The following is a 19,695-nucleotide window of genomic DNA, read 5'->3' on the forward strand; positions in this document are numbered from 1 at the left end:
GAGCTGTTTCAGATCAACAGAGTGCTCACAGTAGTAACGTTTCAGAAATGGTAATGGTTACATTTTGTACTTAAAAGGGAACGTTAGGTTATTATCATACCCTGGTTCCCTGAAGTAGAAGTGTAACCATTAAACTTCAAGGTTGCTGCGTCCAGGATTGTAGCAGGTTTGAAGGAACAATGACACGAGATCTGTGAGCGCAGTCCTTTTGATAACTCATGGGTGGAGTCATGTCTGCATAACAGGTTCGGTGAGCAGCTTTGGTAGGCAATATTCGGGTCTTTAGGAGGTAAATACCCAGTACAATTCTATTTCAGGCAGCCAGGGTTATGATAATAACCTAATGAAAGTGTACTTTGTAAAAAATGGCAACCAGGACAAGAATTATCTGCTCTGTTCTAAAGCTTCTCAGCTGGAATTGGGCACTGCAAGCATTACAAATTGTGCTTTATACTGGCATTACTTCTGACCTCCTATGTGAACACAGATATTTATTATACCCGGCAGGGGATGCATATAATCTAGCACTTTTAATATACTGGTAGTGGAGTTTGCCTGAGGCACAGGGTTACCTGCTTTATAAAAATGTGATATTTTTCCATTTGCTCATACAGTAATTAATAAACAATTAAAGAGAAGTTTAAAAATAAGCTTAAACTAACCTGTTTTGCCTTCTGTGTATAAGCAAAAATATATCCTAAGCTCTTGTACAAGAACAATTAGTTCTGTTGGGGGAGGGGGGGGTTGTAAAATGGGAGTTTTGTAATGTATTTTTGTTTCTGAAATGTTTCTTTTGGCCATATATGTACTCCATATTAGTTATACAGTTCCATAGTTAAATCTCAGACCCCAATCCTGTTAAATATTAATTCAACACACGTTGATATGGCAATCTGTCTATTTTGTAAAAAGAGTTTACAAACCCTTTAATCAGATACTTGTCCACTGAAGCAAAATCAAGATTGCAAGGAAAACACATGTTAGGGTTTGAAATATGACTAGGGGTGCAGTGATCTGCACAGAGTTTCTTGATGCTGATTGCATCTCGGTTACTACAAACAAATCAGAATATTGTGGTTTCTGTGAGAAAATGAACATTTTTGGTATATTGCACCCACATATCTCCCTCCCAGACAGCCACTACAGACAATGAGAATTACCAGTACATAAGAGTGAGCAGAGACATTTTGGGCTTGTGATATATAAGATTTTCGATTTGTTGTTCATATTAGATATACATAGAATACCTATTACAGTATTTGGAAACACATTATTAACCCTTTGCGGTCCTATATTACAATTTTCCCTTTCCAGTCCAATGTCGGAGACTGTACAACATCATCAAATAGACATAAAGCACAGGTCTAGAGTTTTTTTTTCTGGAAAAAGCAGAAAAAACCTTTCAATGGCCGACTGAGACCGATACAAACCAAATGAAGCCTGAAAAAAAGGGCATATCTGATAGCCCCATGCACCACAGAGATAACACAGACACAAACAAAGGAGATATCTGCTTCCACTTCCAGCCCTCACAGAATATCACGGACATTTGCAGAGATTTTTGGAGATGTTACAGTAATAAAATAATGGCTTGGATCACATTATTGAGGAGTTTGGTGATAAAACGAGGATCAGGAGAGGATTTATCAGTATGCACATCTATAAAGAGGTATGTGAAAAATACAGCGAACAAGGGGTGGGGCTTGGCTGGAGATGCAGTACTGATGTCGTTTTCCTGTGCAATGCCTTTTAAACCTGTTTTACTCGGGGGGGGGGGGGGGGGGGGGATTTAAACAGCATGTGTTAAACAAACAGTGCGTGTGAAAATAAATTGGACGAATTGAATGAATGGAATGCAAAGGGTTAAACATATTCAGAGAAGTCAGTATTGGGTTTAATTTGCTCTCAGCATAGTTGATATAAATAAATAAATGAATAAATAAATAGTATCATCATATTACTTTTGGAATATAAATAGAGCATACTCAGTTAATGGTGTACTGTAGTTATTCAAGGAACAACGTACGGAAAAGAAAGCATGTTTAATCCTAAAGTGAATATCTGAATTCGAAGACGTACGTTTCTTAAACCAAACTTTCTTAATCTGTTCAGCAACACATCATAGCTTGAAACAGTGCAATTCTGGGATTTGAATGAATGCAAGGTAGATTTCAAAGTTTTTCAGCACTCTCAATACTTATAAATGGTTAAATGTTTACTGGAGCATATTCCTTATAAAGGAGTCTCTCTACCCCAACAATTGCCAACTTCTGCTACTGAATAGGGGTCACTTTGTTTGTTTTTAATTAAATGCATTTTTTTTAAGTTATAGAATAAAAATAAAATAGTTAAACTTTGGAAAAGCGTTGTTAGTATGGCATATTAAGTTTTTTTGTTTAAATAAGTTATTACAGCTAAGATAAGCAAACAGATAATTTTAATAAATAAGTAAAAAGTACAAGAAAGAGATATTTCTGCAGGTATGCATGGCTGCCGAGTTGAATTTCCCTGATTTTTAAAAGGAACACCTCAGAGGGTTAATGTATTGTGCTTCAGACAGGAAATCTGGCAGCTGTTGCACACAAACAAAGAGGCTAGTGCTAAAATCAATACGGCACATCCCCGCCCCCCCTTAAAATCTAACACTACACAAGGTAGCTAAATCAATCTCTTCCTGAGTAAACATTAAACAATCAGGACTATCTTCCTCAATAAAGGTAGCCATAATCTCCAACCTTCCTCGTTCCTCCAAATCTTCAGCAGAAAGATAACAAGGTTTAAGATTCACAACTTGGACAGTTTTCAAATCTTCTCCATTGTCTCTGAGTAGGACATAGTTGCTGTTGACAGGGGATGCGTTCAAACCCAAAATATGATCAAGATTAGAAACCACCTCATAAGTATCAGGATTAACTGCACACTGAAACATCCTCTCCAGGGGAGCTTGGAGAGGATGACCTAGATCGATCTCAACTGGAGAAAATCTGGTTGATTCTTGAATTGCTGAGTTTATAGCAAACCAAAATTCAGACAAATACTGATGCTGTTTTTGGTGCTGGTTCCCTACAAATGAAGCAATCGTTGGTTTAAAATTTCTGTTTACCCCTTCAGTTTAATTAGTATTAAGATGATAAGCCGTGGTGATTTTTTAAATATATATATTTTTTTTTACAACAAGCCAGTGATCACATGGGCCACGATCTGAAAGGACAGAATCAGTAGTCCCCCACCTCTTGAAAATTTCCTTAACCAATATCTTGCTAACAACATCAGCCGTGCCCTTTTGCAAAGGAAATAATTCCACCCGCTTAAATCTACCATAAGTAGTAATTGAGTGTTTCCTTTAACACTTTGGGGTAAAGGACCCATCAAATCCACTCCAACCATCTCCCATGGCCGATGGACATCAGTCTGTTGAAGCTTCCCACCTGGAAGTCTATTCTCAGGTTTGTAGACCTGACAAGTAACACAATTCTGCACATACTTAACCACATACTTCCACCTTTTAGGCCAGAAAGCTAACTCTGTTATTCTTTTCAAAGTTTGTATCTACTAAAAATACCACTTGTAGGATTATCATGATAAACAGATATAATCTGCTTACACAAAAGCTTGAGGAATAAAGACTTGATAGTGATACCCTTGATTAGATTGTTTCACTTTTCAGTAGACTTTATCCTCTAATATCTCATAAGTAACTGAACTGTTGCTTCCTGGGGTATTTTCTTCTACTCCTACAAGGAGTTGCTGGTACAATTCCTGTACTTCTAGGTCTGCTTTCTGTCTGGGCTTTCCAAATATTCTCGTCACTGAGAGGAAAAGGTTTGAACAATGCTTGTTGCTTGTTAGTCATCTGCACACTCAGCGAGATGTTTTCAGTAGAAGCAACAGGTGCTCGAGAAAGAGCATCAGGAGCACAGTTGAACTTTCACTTTCGATATTCTACAGAAAACTTGAATTCTTTAAGGCGAATCACCCATTGAATCAAACTAGAATTAGGTTTCCCACAAAAGAGAAGAATGATCAGTCACTTCAGACTGATTTAAAGTTTCGGTTACTGACATACCTATTTCCAGGCTCTGTTTGTTTGGTTGACTTACCCCGTGCGTAGTTCCCAGGGAGGTGCTGACCATTACACCTCCAACACAAAACAGTAGAACCACTCACACTAGGTACAGTCCTTCTATCATTACATTTAAAAGGGCCTACCTTTCCTGTCTCGGCCAACTTCACAACTGCATCCTTCCATTTGCTTTCCAAAGCTCTGCGTTGATCAAACTTGTGTTGATTGAGTTGAGCTTTTTCCAACTGACATCCCAGATGTACCAATTCTTCTACAGTTTGTACTCTTAATTAGTATTGCTCAAAATCATTATAACTATTTCTGACTGTGTCATATCAGATTTTCATTTTTTACATAGAACCGGCAGTATGAAAACCTAAATCATTCACATTCTCTCCTTCTTGTTGCATTCTAATTCTTATTCTCTGCCAGTTCATCTTCATAGTCCTCTGACAGAAAAGCCACCATAAACCGAGATTTAAATTCTGACCATGTGTGAACTTGACTTCTAGCAATTTCCCACCAAGCTCTATCTGTTCCAAATAGTACATTCCTTAAAGTAGCAAAAATGTCCTCATCAGACATAGATCTTAAAGCTAAAAAATCCTGACATTTTTCTAAATATGAAATAAGATCTGGCTCATCTTCAGACCTTCCAAATAATGGAAACAACAACTAACTGGTAACTTTCCAACATTTCCCAAATGATCTCCGCTCTTAACTGCCAAAGGAGAATGTAATTGTTCGTCTTGCTTTCCAGCTTGCTTTACTTTCACACCTTTTTGTAATTTACTGATCTGATAACTCAGCACCCGAATTTCTTTCTGCAGACAATCCTGTAAATCCTTAAATTTTCTAGTAATTTGTGTTTTAAAAACTGTAGTCTCATCCACTGTTGACTGAACTAAACTCTGCATATTTTGAGTTACATGCTGTAATTCACTACAAACTTCTGAAGTTAACTGCTTCATATTCCAATTTCCTTCCTCTTTAATCTTTACAGATTCTCCTTCAATTTTTTCAATTTTCTGTCTGAAATTCTGAATTTCCTTCTCAACAAGTCAAAATTTCGCTTAACTGCTTTTGTCTTTCCTTCTCCCAATTAAACTCTACCCTCACAAGATCAGAGTGCATTTGCTTTGTATTTCCAACAACTGTTCCTGTTCAACCGGAGTTTCTTTTTTTCTTTTGAAATATCTTTAACCATCTCTATACTTTTAATTAATGTACGAAATTCAACTTGTAACAACCCCTCTGGATCAAGGAGTGGGTGTAGGCAATGGTCTTAATCCTAGGATAGACACTGAGTTATCAGGCCCTGACTTAAGAACATAAAAAAGTTTACAAACGAGAGGAGGCCATTCGGTCCATCTTGCTCGTTTGGTTGTTAGTAGCTTATTGATCCCAGAATCTCATCAAGCAGCTTCTTGAAGGATCCCAGGGTGTCAGCTTCAACAACATTACTGGGGAATTGATTTAAGACCTTCACGATTCTGTGTAAAAAAAAAAGTGCCTCCTATTTTCTGTTTTGAATGCCCCTTTGTCTAATCTCCATTTGTGACCCCTGGTCCTTGTCTCTCTTTTCAGGTCGAAAAAGTCCCTTGGGTTGACATTGTCAATACCTTTTAGAATTTTGAATGCTTGATTTGGGTAGCAGCATAGTCTTCTTTGTTCAAGACTGAATAGATTCAATTATTTTAGCCTGTCTGCATAAGACATGCCTTTTAAACCCAGAATAATTCTGTTCGCTTTTCTTTGCAGTCTTTCTAGAGCAGCAATATCTGTTTTGTAGTGAGGTGACCAGAACTGAACACAATATTCAAGATGAGGTCTTACTAATGCATTGTACAGTTTTAACATTACTTCCCTTGATTTAAATTCAACACTTTTTACAATATATCCGAGCATCTTGTTGGCCTTTTTTATAGCTTCCCCACATTGTCTAGATGAAGACATTTCTGAGTCAACAAAAACTCCTAGGTCTTTTTCATAGATTCCTTCTCCAATTTCAGTATCTCCCATATGATATTTATAGTTTATTGCCTGCATGCAGTACGTTACACTTTTCCCTATTAAATGTCATTTGCCATGTGTCTGCCCAGTTCTGAATCTTGTCTAGATCATTTTGAATGACCTTTGCTGCTGCAACAGTGTTTGCCACTCCTCCTATTTTTGTGTCGTCTGCAGTGAACTTGAATGAATCATGGCCCACCCATGGGGAACAGATACCGGTACTAATAACACATCCTTCCCTACCAACATAAAATCAACAGAATTTCTTTCTTCTGTCATTGTTCCTAAAACAAAATGTCAGATGTCAAATATTCACGTTCCAATTGTCCCTGTTTGGTTGCCAAATTATGTAACAGAGTAATAGTCTAAAATGTCTCATAGTAAAGTTTGGGTGCCAGGAAAGTATACAGAAATGTCCCAATAAAATATAAACTCAAATCGTTACTTGGACCTTGTAGTAAAACTAGGTTTCTACCTACGTGACCCTACAATGTATAGTGCCTATAGAAAGTCTACACCCCCTTGAACTTTTTCACATTTTGTTGTGTCAGCCTCAGTTTCATGCATGTAAATGAGGATTTTTTTTTCCACTTATCTACACACCATACTCCACACAGTTAAGAGGAAAAAAATCATATAAAAAATACAAAACTGAAAGATCATAATTGGATAAGTCTCCACCTCCCCTGAGTTAATACTTGGTGGAAGCACCTTTGGGTGTCCTTTGGGTGATGCGCCGTGTTGGGGTTGCGCCAAACATAACGCTTTGAATTTAGGCCAAAAAGTTTCATTTTAATTTCATCAGACCACAAAACTTTTTGTCACATGGCCATAGAATCTCCTGAGTGTTTTTCTGTGTACTTCAAACGGGATTCAAGGTGTGCTTTCTTGGATAATGGCTTCTTTCTTGCCACCCTACCATACAGGCCAGATTTGTGGAGTGCTTGGGATATTGTTGTCACATGCACACTTTGACCAGTCTTGGCCATAAAAGCTTGTAGCTCTTGCAAAGTTGCCATTGGCCTCTTGGTAGCCTCTCTGATCAGTCTCCTTCTTGCGCAGTCATCCAGTATGGAGGGATGGCCTGATCTAGGCAGGGTCTTGGTGGTGCAGTACACCTTCCATTTCTTAATGATCATCTTGACCATGCTCCAAGGGATATTCAAGGACTTCTATATTTTTTTATACCCATCCCCTGATCTGTGCCTTTGAACAACTTTGTCCCGGAGTTCTTTTGAAAGCGCCTTGGTGCTCATGGTTGAGTCTTTGCTTTGACATGCACTACCCAGCAGAGGGAACCTACAGGAACTGCTGAATTTATTCTGAAATCATGTGAATCACTACAATTTAACACAGGTGGAGGCCACTTAACTTGATGTGTGATTTTGAAGGTGATTGATTACACCTGAGCTAATTTAGGATTGCTATTACAAGGGGGGTGGACACTTATCCAACCAAGCTATTTCAGTTTTTATTTTTAATTAATTTTCTGCAAATTTTTTTCACTTGGAAGTTGTGGGGTAAGATGTGTAGATAAATGGAAAAAAAATAAAAAAAATAATGCATTTTAATTCCAGGCTGTAAGACAACAAAAGGTGAACATTTTGAAAGGAGGTGTAGACTTTCTAATGGCACTGCAGACTGTTAACTTAATAGAGAATAGAAACTATTGAATTTAGTACTAAATTCAATACGGCACCTCATATTACGTTTTGGAATATAAATAGAGCATACTCATTGAATGTTTATGGAGTACTGTAGTTATTCCAAGTACAATGTATGGAAAAGAAAGCATGTTTATACCTGAAGTAAATATCTGAATTCAAAGATGTACATTTCTTCAACCAAACTTTCTTAATCTGTTCAGAAACACATTGTAGCTTGAAACAGTGCAATTCTGGGATTTTAACGAGTGCAAGATAGATTCCAAAGTTTTTCAACACTTTAGTACTCAGTACTTATAAAGGGTTAAATGTTCGCTGGAGCATATTCCTTATAAAGCAGACTCTGTACCCCAACAACTGCCCAACTTCTGCTACAGAATAGAGGTTAATTTGTCTGCTTGTTTAATTAAATGCATTTTTTTTAAGTTATGCAATAAAAATTAAAGAGAGTTAAACTTTGGTAAAGCCTTGTAAATATGGCATATTAATTATTATTATTACTTTAAATAAGTTATTGCAGCTAAGATGAACAAACAGATAATTGTAATAAATAAAAAAAGTACAAGAAAGATATTTCTGCAGGTATGCATGACTGCCGAGTTGAAGTTCCCTGATTTTAAAAGGAACCTCTCAGAGGGTTAAGGTATTGTGCTTCAAGACAGGAAATCTGGCAGCTGTTGCACACAAACAATTTGTCAGTCGTCTTAAAATGTGAATAACTTTCTGCCGTGTGGCTGCTTTAGCTCGCTAACAGGGGAACCCTTTCCCTCCTGATTCCTCCAGCCTTAGAATGGAAACACGATCCTGGCATTCCGTCAGATTTCTTTAATTCAAAGCATGTTTTGATTGGAACAAAGCACAAAATGAAAGAAATGTAAGAATTAAAAATGCAAAATGGCTATTATATCATCTTTCTAAGATGGAAAACATAAACCAGCTTCAATTAGGCAGTAAAAACCAGCCATCTTCACTGTAAATTACAACGGACATATATCACATATTTGAAATCTTGCAAGTGCAAACACGGTGAAATGGAAGAATAAAGCAAGGTGAATGAAGTAGTAATAAATAATTGAAAACATTTAGGTGTACATGTTTTACACTGGTAGAATAAATCTTTTTACCTGTATTTTAAAGAAATAGTTTGGAAACACTCCATACAGAAATACCGGTTATTTAGAGAATTGACATGCTCTGATTCATGACTTTTTTTTTTTCATGATTTATTGTAATGATCCCTTGTAGAAAATATAAATAATATTATTGAAAGCCACTAATTGGTGTATAAATAAGCAATGCCTTTCAAGTTGGCCTTTTCAGTGCAAAGACCCTTTGTGCCTAAATCTTCTATAAACAAGTTTGCATTGAGAAAATCTTGTAAATCTTTTTTCTTTTTCATAAAAAAAACACACACACACACACAAAAAACTATATTTCTCTACTGTAATAAAATAAATGTAAGTCTAAAATAAAACAACTTTTTAATGTTTTTACAATAACTGGTCGCATTCAGATGTATTTGAGATTCAAAGTACAATGTATCCATATTCCATTTATTAAACAAATAATTAAACATTGAATAAAATATAAGGTGCATGAGCTATGTTTATATTGTACATGCTTGTCTTTCCCAATAGTAATAATGGTTAATACTCAGCTTTTTTTTTTCCCCTAGCACACTCGCTATTATTACAGTAAATGGAAATTTATTATATTATTATTATTATTATTAATAATAATAATAATAATAATAATAATAATAATAATAATATGAACAATGTTACATATGTTTGCCATTATAAAAACACTTGCTACTCAATTTATGCTATTGTGTAAAACCACCCCAAACCATGTTACTTTCCTGGCAGCTCTCTTGAATAAAATTGATAATGTAATTAAATTTTAAGTTGCACTTAAACATAAGCTACAGTGCTCGTTACAAGTTGGTTGGCTGTCCCAATACTTGCTGCTTAGTATCATTAACTGCTCTGTGTGTGTTTTTACATATCGGCAAGTATAATATTGTAATCACACATCATAAAGATACACAGAGACTAATGCATGCCTTTGTTTCATCTAGAATTTATTATTGTAATGCACTTTTTTCTGGTGTCCCAAAACAGGTTTTATCCTGTTTGTAGCTTGTTCAGAATTCCGCCGCTAGAATTCTGACTAAAACCAGGAAAAGTGAAAATATTACCCCTGTTTTGGCCTCCACACAGGCTCCCTGTGCAGTATAGAATTTTGCTTACAAGGCCCTGAATGGATTAGCACCTAGTTATTTGCAGGAATTACTGACCCTGTATCTTCCAAATCAGACTCTGAGATCACAGGATGCATGGCTGCTGGCTATTCCTAGGGTCAACAAAAGCAACACGGGAGGTAGGGGTTTTTCTTGCAAAGCTCCGAAATTATGGAATACTCTGCCTTCGTTTGTCAGGGAAGCTGGGACAGTTACAGTTTTTAAGCCAAGAATGAAAATGCACTTTTATAAAATGGCTTTCTTATCTTAATGGATTTTAATGTAACTTTAATATTGCTTCTTTTGTATTATGTGTATACTGTTATTTTAATGGTCTGACTTGGCAGTTGTATGTGTGACATGCTATACAAATGTATTGTGGTTTGTTCTTTTTTTTTGCTATGTACTGTACAGTGCTTTTGCAATACTTTTGTGTAAAAAGCGCTCTGTAAATACAATAATAATAATAATAATAATAATAATAATAATAATAATAATAAAGCATCAGTAAGGTATATACATGGTTTATTATCACGTTATAGATATTAAATTAATTGTTTATTAGAATCTCTGAGTTTTTTACTGATGTGCTGTTTCCTGATTTTCTTTTTTTTTTTTTTTTTTTTTTTTTTACAAATCCAGAACCTGCATTTATGTGAAAAATATGAAGGAAATTAACAAATGATGGGAGTGTAATTGTTGAACAACCCAGATTGTGTAATAATAGAAGTTCTATACCACCACAGTTGCTATAGTAATTACACTAGCGATGCACTAAATCCAAGATTCGGTTTCAGATGCGGCCCGAATACCTACTTTTTGAGTAGGGTTCGCATTCGGCCGAATACTTAGGATTCGGTGTAGCGAATCCTTTATCCACCCAGACGCACATCCATTTTAATACATCCCTCCAATGTGTGCAGTTCTTATTTAAATAAAAGACACAAATCCGATATTGAATGAAACGTATTGTATTTAATAACAAGAACACGTTTGATGAACTCTGTCGCAGCTCTCAACTCCCTAAACACGTCACGCAGCTGCTGAATGCAAACATACCCCAGTATGCAACAGCACATTCACAACACACTTTTCTGGAGTAAAGTTATGCAGTAAACTGTTGTAGACTTTTGTACTTTATTGCTTTGGTAAACGTGTTAAACAGTGTATTTAAAATCAACGTGAGAGTTGTTTGGCGGGGAGACTCAGGTCACTCATCACGGTAATGTTTTCCTCATAGCTCCCAGATAGGGTTATCAAGAGGCTCCAGAACCTCGGAACACTTTAAAGCCGGGCTTACAGTGCACAATTTTTGCTATCGAGAGAAGCAGCGACACTCACACTTACCGATTTGAAGTACGATTTCTCACTGTAGATTGGAGATTGCAAGCTACACACACTACACGAGATACCTTATTGCGGACTGCGCCAATTTTCATTGCAGAATTGTGTACGTCTGTGGAAGGGGTGTGGGTAATTCACTGACTAGGAGACAGACAGGTGTAATTGAAAACACCACCCAGGTGCCCAGTTTTATTTGAGAACAGTTCTTGCTTTTTCCGGCAGAGGGCACTGTTGACCGTGGGCTGCCTATCAACGATGATAGACAGCACCACGGAAATACCATAGCTGGTACGCGAACAGCAAGTGCACTCGCAGGTGCTCAAAGAAATAATAATGAAAACAGAAGGCGAAAAGAACAATGGAAAATAAAACAGTAATAAAACTGCAAATAAAAGGTGCTGCACTCGGCAGCGTTATCCCGGTCGCCGCTACCCGCACGACCCGGATCACCGTCCTACTCTGTAGGCTAACTAGCCTGCTCTTTTACAATATGCCGGGGTCTGCCCAAGGGTTCCCCGCTCTCTCTGCCTCACTGTGAAACTCTCTTTGTTTCTGCTGATTCCCGGTCCTGGATCAGAGCTTCCGCACTCTCGGCGCGTCTAAGTGGGCAGACCTGAGGAAACAGCAGAGCATTTTTTTATAGGGCTAGCAATCTGCCAAGACTCGCCTCTCAGCCATTCAGAGAGGGGGAAAGTCCACACACCTACCTTCCCACCTCCCCGTGTCACTGCCATGACTCGCAGGCGGTTGTTGGAAGACTGCCGCCCTCTTCCTGCAGTACTGTGAACACGCCAGCAGAGTCAGCACACATCTCTCCCTGCTACAACATAATTCGGGAGAATCGTGGACTCAAGCGAGGAGACCATCGCTGCTGTCTGTGCATTGTTTTGCACAGAAAAAAAGAAGAAAACGAAGAGAAGATCCATTTGGATGCGCAATTGGCTTAATCGATGTGGCCAGTACGAACTGATGATGCAATTCGAGTCGAGGTGCAACCAAAATAATAAAATGTAATCTGTTCAAAAGGGCAACACTTGCTCGTAGTACAAAATATTTATTAGATTAAAAGATTGGTGTGGGAGATTGGCTGTCAAGCGATCTTCATCAGAATACCAAATTCTAATGAATAATTTGAAGACTTATAAATATTTTGTACTACGAGTAAGTATTGCGCTTTTGAACAGACTAGAATACAACTTTAATAGTAGGCTACTACAAGTTTGTTATAGGTTTAAATATGCAACAACGTAGTCTACATTCTGTCTATTTCTCACACACACAGACGCGCACCCCTCCTCTTATTTTGAATAAATTAGCAATACAAGCATACAGTAGGGGTTTGAAAGGGATATCGAATACAAGTGACTGTAGAAATTGATTGCCAGGAGAGCACACATTACCACACACAGTATCTGCTTCGGTGTTACAAGTTATAACAATTATTTACTTACCAGGTACCTTCAATGAGCGATCATGATAGGAATTGCTACTTATGTCAAAGAGGGGCTTTGGCTTACTAGCTTGTCCTATTGGCTGCTGGCAGCATTCGTCAAGAAATCGGCCTGTAGTCCCTCACACACTTCACGAATTGCTTTGTCGGGGACTAAAGTTTTCTGACATGTTAGAAATTTGTCGGGACGTCGTAAGAGCGTCACGAGATTGCAGAAGCTATTAACGGGGCATCGTAGACCGTCTTACACTTATCGACAGTTTTGTCCCCGACAACCTTAATTTATCTCAGATCTATAGAAATGAGTCGTCGACTCCTCAGCTTGTCGGCGATCAGGAAAAATCGTGCAGTGTAAGCCCGGCATAAGGCAGGTCATGTTTTTTTTAACTCGCTGTTCTAAACTGCAATGTATTCGACATGTATAGTGAGTGTGAATTGCTTCAGCAGGTTAGGAAATGTATTTGTGGTGGCGATTCAATCCGGAGAGCCACGTAACAACGCTTAATCATATTGCATGGTTTTTTTTTTGTTGTTTTTTTATATATACAGTAAACAATATCTATCAAAATAGTGCAAAACCATTGTTAGAGATAACTTTGCACTCACCTGCTCTCTTTCATTTAACCTTGTGACAGCAGGTAAAGTTTCTATTTCATATTTCTTGCTTCACACAGTCCCGCCCAGTCAGAGACTCAGAAAGCTAATCAGCTGCTGTATAGGTCTGATTGATGGAAACGATTCTCGCAGGCATGTGTGTGCTTTTGGTAACAACTAAGTAAAACAACTCAGTTAATTTAGCGACAGTTTACACAATTCACACTCACTTTACTGAATACATTGCAGATTAGAGAGTTGAGTTAGCGAGGGGAGTTACAAAACCTGACTTTCCTTAGTGTCCCGAGATTCTGGAGCTTGTTGGCAACCCTACTCTCAGATCAGGTGACACAGGTTGAAACGTCATAAAAGAAAATAGAGGATTGTGGCAAAGATGCAGATCTCCTTTCTTGTAAAGGTAAAGTAAACGGTTCTGTATTTTGACATTTCTGTTGTGGGGAGGGGGTTAGTGGTAAATTATGTATGTTTTAAACTGAAATCTTACTCAGGGCTACATTTCCATTCAGTAATAAAAATGCGATGCACTTAAATGCTCAAAACTACAGACTGTGCACGTCCATTGTAAGTAGTTGCCTGTCTGCTTTTCATTCAACAGTTTACTTCAGTTTTCTTGACAGATTTTGTAGATTCGGTATTTGGTTCGGTATTCGGCCGAATCTTTTGAGATGGATTCAGTATTCAGCCGAATCCCAAAAACTTGGATTCGGTGCATCCCTAAGTTACTCCAACAAGAAATCCCAACATGCAGTCAAAGCACAACAAGAAAAGAATATCAACAAGACCTGTAAAGGGTTTGATATTGCCTTTCACCATCTGGCTAAGGAGATCTAAAAAAGAGTTATAGATGGAACAAAATTTCTCTCTATGTCATATGTTTGACAGCGTTATATAGAATTATTACTGGATGAAGGAATTGAAGCTCCTGAGTACAGACCTGAGACGCTTAAGAATAAAATCTGTCATTGCGTCCTAAGATCTGTTGCCTTCTGGCAAATTATGCCATTGTGGCTTTTGATCAGGCCATATATGCAAAAGCAGTAGATGTCATGTGGAAGAACCCTATGGAATTCAAGCACATGCATGCAAGGTTTACACATAGCTTGTACTCTACTTGCTGTAATAGGGAAACACTTTGCAGACTCAGGGACATCCTTCTAGAATCAGAAATCATTGGATCGGGATCTGTCAATGGAGTGCTAGGCCGTCACTACAACAGAGCAGTCTACATACATAAAGTTATGATGGGAGCCGTAATGCGACTTCAGTGGGAAACATTTAGACAATGGCTTGAGGAATGCATTCACAATGAGACAGAATTTCAGCTATTGGTAGAATATTGCATAATGCCAGCAAGACAGCTCGTACCTAGTCTTTCCTTCATCAGTGGTCCAAAGATAAATATGCAGGCTGCCATACAGAGACGTGCCCTGGAAGCCAAACCAACTATACCAAACCTTGCTGGACATGGGTGGACTGTGTTCCCTTTTGCCAGTTTTAGTTAGGATCCCAGCGGCTGTGTTTTGGATGAGCTGGAGTCGAGATAGCACACTTTTTGGGATACCAGAGAGGAGTAATCAATTCTGGATGATACAAATGCATGCATAAGTCTCTTGGCATCACATATGGAAATCATGTGTCTAATTTTTTGAAGTATTTCACAAATGGTAGTAGTAAACTTCAGTAACTTCGCTATATATTTCTCAAATGACAGAGCGCGGTAAAAAATAACACCTAAGTATTTTATATCTGATCTAAGAGCTGAAGAGAAGTTACTAAGCTCAGGCTCTTGTAGTACCACATTATGTATTTGTTTTTTGGAAACCAGTAGCATAACCTCTGTTTTTTCTGAGTTCAGCAACAGAAAATTGTGAGTAATCGAGCATTTAATATCTACTAGACAAGCTCTAAGTAGCCCACCAGCACAAGAGTATCCTGACTTTAAGGACAAATAAAGCTGTGTCGTCCGCATAACAATGGTAATTCACCCCATGTCTATGGATAGCATCACCCAGAGAAAGCATATATAGTGAGAACAATAGTGGACCCAAGGTAGAGCCCTGTGGGACCCCATATAGGACATCAGACCTTTCAGATATGTCCTCCCCATAAGAGACCAACTAGAATCTGTCTTCAAGATAGGACTTAAACCACGAAAGAACAGTGTCAGACATTCCCACAGTGTATTCAAGGTGCTTAAGTAGAATGGAGTGGTCTATAGTGTCAAAAGTGGCACTTAGATCTAAGAGAACTAATACTGAAAGAGTCTAAGTCAGAGCTTAAGAGCAGATCTTTAACAACTCTTACAAGGACTGTTTTGGTGCTATGAGCCCTACGGTATCCAGACTGGAATTTCTCCATAACTCTGTTTAGAGTGATGTATTTGTCTAGTTGGGTTGCAGTTACTCTTTCTATAATTGTCTAAAAAAGGCAGGTTGGAAATTGGCCTATAGTTAGTAAGGACTTGAATATCCAGGTTAAGTACTGGTTTTACCACAGCTACCTTAAATGCCAGTGGATCTGTGCCCGGTGAAAGTGAGCTATTTACAATTTTCTGAATGTGGTTGCTAACAGTATTAAAAATATATTTTAAGAGTGTAGTAGGAATTGGGTCAAGGGAACATGTAGTGGTTCTCATCTGCTTAACTATTGTTTCCAATTCATCTAAGGTAGTTGGAGAGAAATTCTGCACACGCACTTGTATAAAAAGAATATTCACAATTCAGTGTTGGTTTGGAACTGGAGGACAACAACCGTTTCATAGATTGTGACTCCATTATTTATTTTGATCTTGTACTGCCAAAGGGCCAGATTGTTTAAATAATTTTATCATTATTAACAGCTTTATAAAAAGGTTCCAGCAGCGTCAGAGACCAGTTCCTGCTAAAGCCAGAGGAGGTTTTCACAACCAAACTTCAATAAGTTCCTCCTCCATTTCGGGGCGTGACTACAATATTAGTCATGGACCCATGTGACGTGTTGGTGTTGTCTCAGGAGGTGACAGCCCTGCTGCAGAAACAGGCTATTTGCACAGTTAAGAACATAAGAACATAAGAACATAAGAAAGTTTACAAACGAGAGGAGGCCATTCGGCCCATCTTGCTCGTTTGGTTGTTAGTAGCTTATTGATCCCAAAATCTCATCAAGCAGCTTCTTGAAGGATCCCAGGGTGTCAGCTTCAACAACATTACTGGGGAGTTGATTCCAGACCCTCACAATTCTCTGTGTAAAAAAGTGTCTCCTATTTTCTGTTCTGAATGCCCCTTTTTCTAAACTCCATTTGTGACCATATAATAGAAGTCAGGCTTACTGGTCTGTAGTTACCTGGTTCAGTTTTGTTTCCCTTTTTGTGGATCGGTATTACGTTTGCAATTTTCCAGTCTGTCGGTACCACCCCTGTGTCAAGAGACTGCTGCATGATCTTGGTTAGCGGTTTGTAAATTACTTCTTTCATTTCTTTGAGTACTACTGGGAGGATCTCATCCGGCCCAGGGGATTTGTTTATTTTAAGAGCTCCTAGTCCCTTTAACACTTCTGCCTCAGTTATGCTAAAGTTATTTAAAACTGGATAGGAACTGGATGACATGTGGGGCATGTTGTCAGTATCTTCCTTTGTAAAAACTTGTGAAAAGTAATCATTTAACATATTTGCTATTTTTTTTTTCTTCCTCTACAATTTTGCCATTTGTATCTCTTAAACATTTAATCTCCTCTTTGAATGTTCTCTTGCTGTTGTAATATTGGAAAAACATTTTGGAATTGGTTTTAGCTCCCTTAGCAATGTTCATTTCTATTTCTCTCTTGGCCTTTCTAACTTCCTTTTTGACTTGCATTTGCAGTTCTGTGTACTCTTTCTGTGTACTTTCTTTTTGGTCCTTTTTTAATGCTCTGTAAAGTGCCTTTTTTCGCTGAATATTTTTTTTAATTGATCTATTAAACCATTTTGGCAATTTAGTTTTACATTTAGATTTGTCTACTTTAGGGATATAATTGTTTTGCGCCTCTAGTACTACGTTTTTGAAGAACAACCATCCTTCTTCTGTGGGTGTTTTCTCTATTTTACTCCAATCTACTTCTGTTAGTCTCTGTTTCATGCCGTCATAGTTTGCTTTTCTAAAATTGTAAACCTTAGCTTTAGTCTTTACTTTTGAGGATTTAAAAAACACTTCAAATGAGACCATGTTGTGGTCTGAGTTTGCCAGTGGTTCTCTGACCTCTGTTTTAGTTATTCTATCTTCGTTATTTGAAAAGACTAAATCAAGGCATGCCTCCCCTCTAGTGGGTGCCTTCACAAATTGTGTTAGGTAGCAGTCATTTGTCATTTCTACCATTTCTATTTCATCCTTCGCGCTACCCACCGGGTTTTCCCATTTTATTTCACCCTCTTCACTTGGATGGTGGCCTCAGACAGGTCAATCTGTATCCGAGTCAACGGAGGTTCAAAATATTGACTATGCAGCAACTGTTGTGGTCAGTAAGGCTAGGAGAACTGGTTCACTATGGTGGACTTGAAGAATGCTTATATTCACATCCCCATAAAACCAGGGCACAGGAGGTACCTCAGGTTCGCTTTCCAAGGGACAACTTACGAGTTTCGGGTACTGCCATTCGGCCTCTCTTCGAGTTCACACGTTCCCAGTATGGGTACAACATGGTGCCTGCCTAAGGGTTTTGACCCCACCACCTGTCGTATGGCGGTTATACTGCAATTTTTACAGGACCTATATGATGAGGGGAAATCCTCCTCTACACTGAAGGTCTATTTGGCAGCCATTTTGGCTTGCCATAATATAATTGATGCAGTCTCCCCAGGAGTGCATTTCCTGGTGGGTCAATTTTTGAAAGAGCTCTGTAGCTTCGGCCGCCTATGAAGGACGTTTTCCGTTGCTGTAGGCTTAATGTGGTGATTGAAGCCTGTCGGGGACATTTGCGATGCAGCAGTGTGGGCTACTCCCCATACTTTTACACGGTTCTATCGGCTGAATGACATGGATCCACAAAACCCTGGTTTTGGAACAAGAGTGTTAAGGGCTGCCTTGAGCCTCACCACATAAACACAGAGGTGAGTTTTGCCTAACGCACAAGGTGGCCTTGGCCGAGCCTGGTAGCATTCCAGTTGGTCTGCAGTGTTGCCTTGCGACAGCTTTGGTATTTCTACCCATGAGATAATGGTTACATTTCGTACTTGATAGGGAACATTAGGTTTATTGTTTAAATCTGGTTCCCTGAAGTAGAACTATAACCGTTAACCTTCAATCCATGATTGCAGCAGTCTTGAAGAAAAATTGATGACAATACTTGTGTGTGTGGTCATTTATGCCCTTGGGGGCAGGCAAGACTATGTCACAAGCACTACATGCAGCTTTGGTATATCTATTCAGGTTAGAAAGTATTAAAGGATAAATACCCATGAGGTAATGGTTACATTTCTATTTCAGGAAACCAAGGTTATGACAATAACCTAACGTTTTGCCTGTTGTGAGTAAGGAGTTTAGGTCTATTCATTTTAAGAGGAGGTATACATGTGCTTTGTTATTCATTTGGCATGCAATGATATAGCTATGTGTTTTTAATAATAAAAAAAATAAGGCAACTGTTTTTTGCAGATTAAAACGACATTTATGACAAGGATATAATTTTTCTATTTATTTGTATTTTATTTTTTTTAAGCTATATAATTCCCTTATTGGTAACTAGAAACCAATTGCCTGCTCCATTCAAATGCTTGATAAGATCTCTCTTCAGGGAGCTACAAGCATGTAATCATGTATTGATTGTTATCATGTTACCTTCCCTGCATTGAGGGGGTATTTCAAGAAGTTTATAAATATCATGATTGGTCTTCTCAGGTTTACCAGATAAAATGTGGAACACATTTACCAGAATACTACTTTTCTGTCATAATTGTTGTATTTATAGACTAGTAGACGATGACGGAAACAAATACTCCACATGCACTATTGTAAAATGTAAAAAAAAATGTAGTGTACATTTTACATTAATCTGATTTTAGCAATTACAGAACACCCAAAGGGATTCTCAACTTCATAGACTACCCTTTAACAACCGGTTTAGAGTGTGTGTGATTTGTTATTGAAGTCTCTTTCTTTGTTTTAACTAGAGTATTTCCTAAAATTTAAAGTGAGATTGCTGAACCACTGTTCATTTATATGATCTTTAGTTACAAAATTATAATTCAACTTAAAAACTTAATTAAAGCTGTTTTGTATATTAATTTGATTAATTGTCAAAAATTTCTGAGTTTAAAGAGTTATGTTTGTCTTCCAGTTACATTTGGATAGTTTTC

General features: G+C 38.0%; 1 protein-coding gene across 7 annotated transcripts in view; it reads left to right on the forward strand.

Moving 5' to 3' along the window:
- Positions 1-19,695, forward strand: part of LOC121296784 (lipopolysaccharide-responsive and beige-like anchor protein) — a 295,937-nt gene that overhangs the window by 232,919 nt on the left and 43,323 nt on the right. The window lies entirely within an intron of this gene.

This window comes from Polyodon spathula, chromosome 2 (genome assembly GCF_017654505.1).
Source record: "Polyodon spathula isolate WHYD16114869_AA chromosome 2, ASM1765450v1, whole genome shotgun sequence".
Classification (NCBI taxonomy): Eukaryota; Metazoa; Chordata; class Actinopteri; order Acipenseriformes; family Polyodontidae; genus Polyodon; species Polyodon spathula.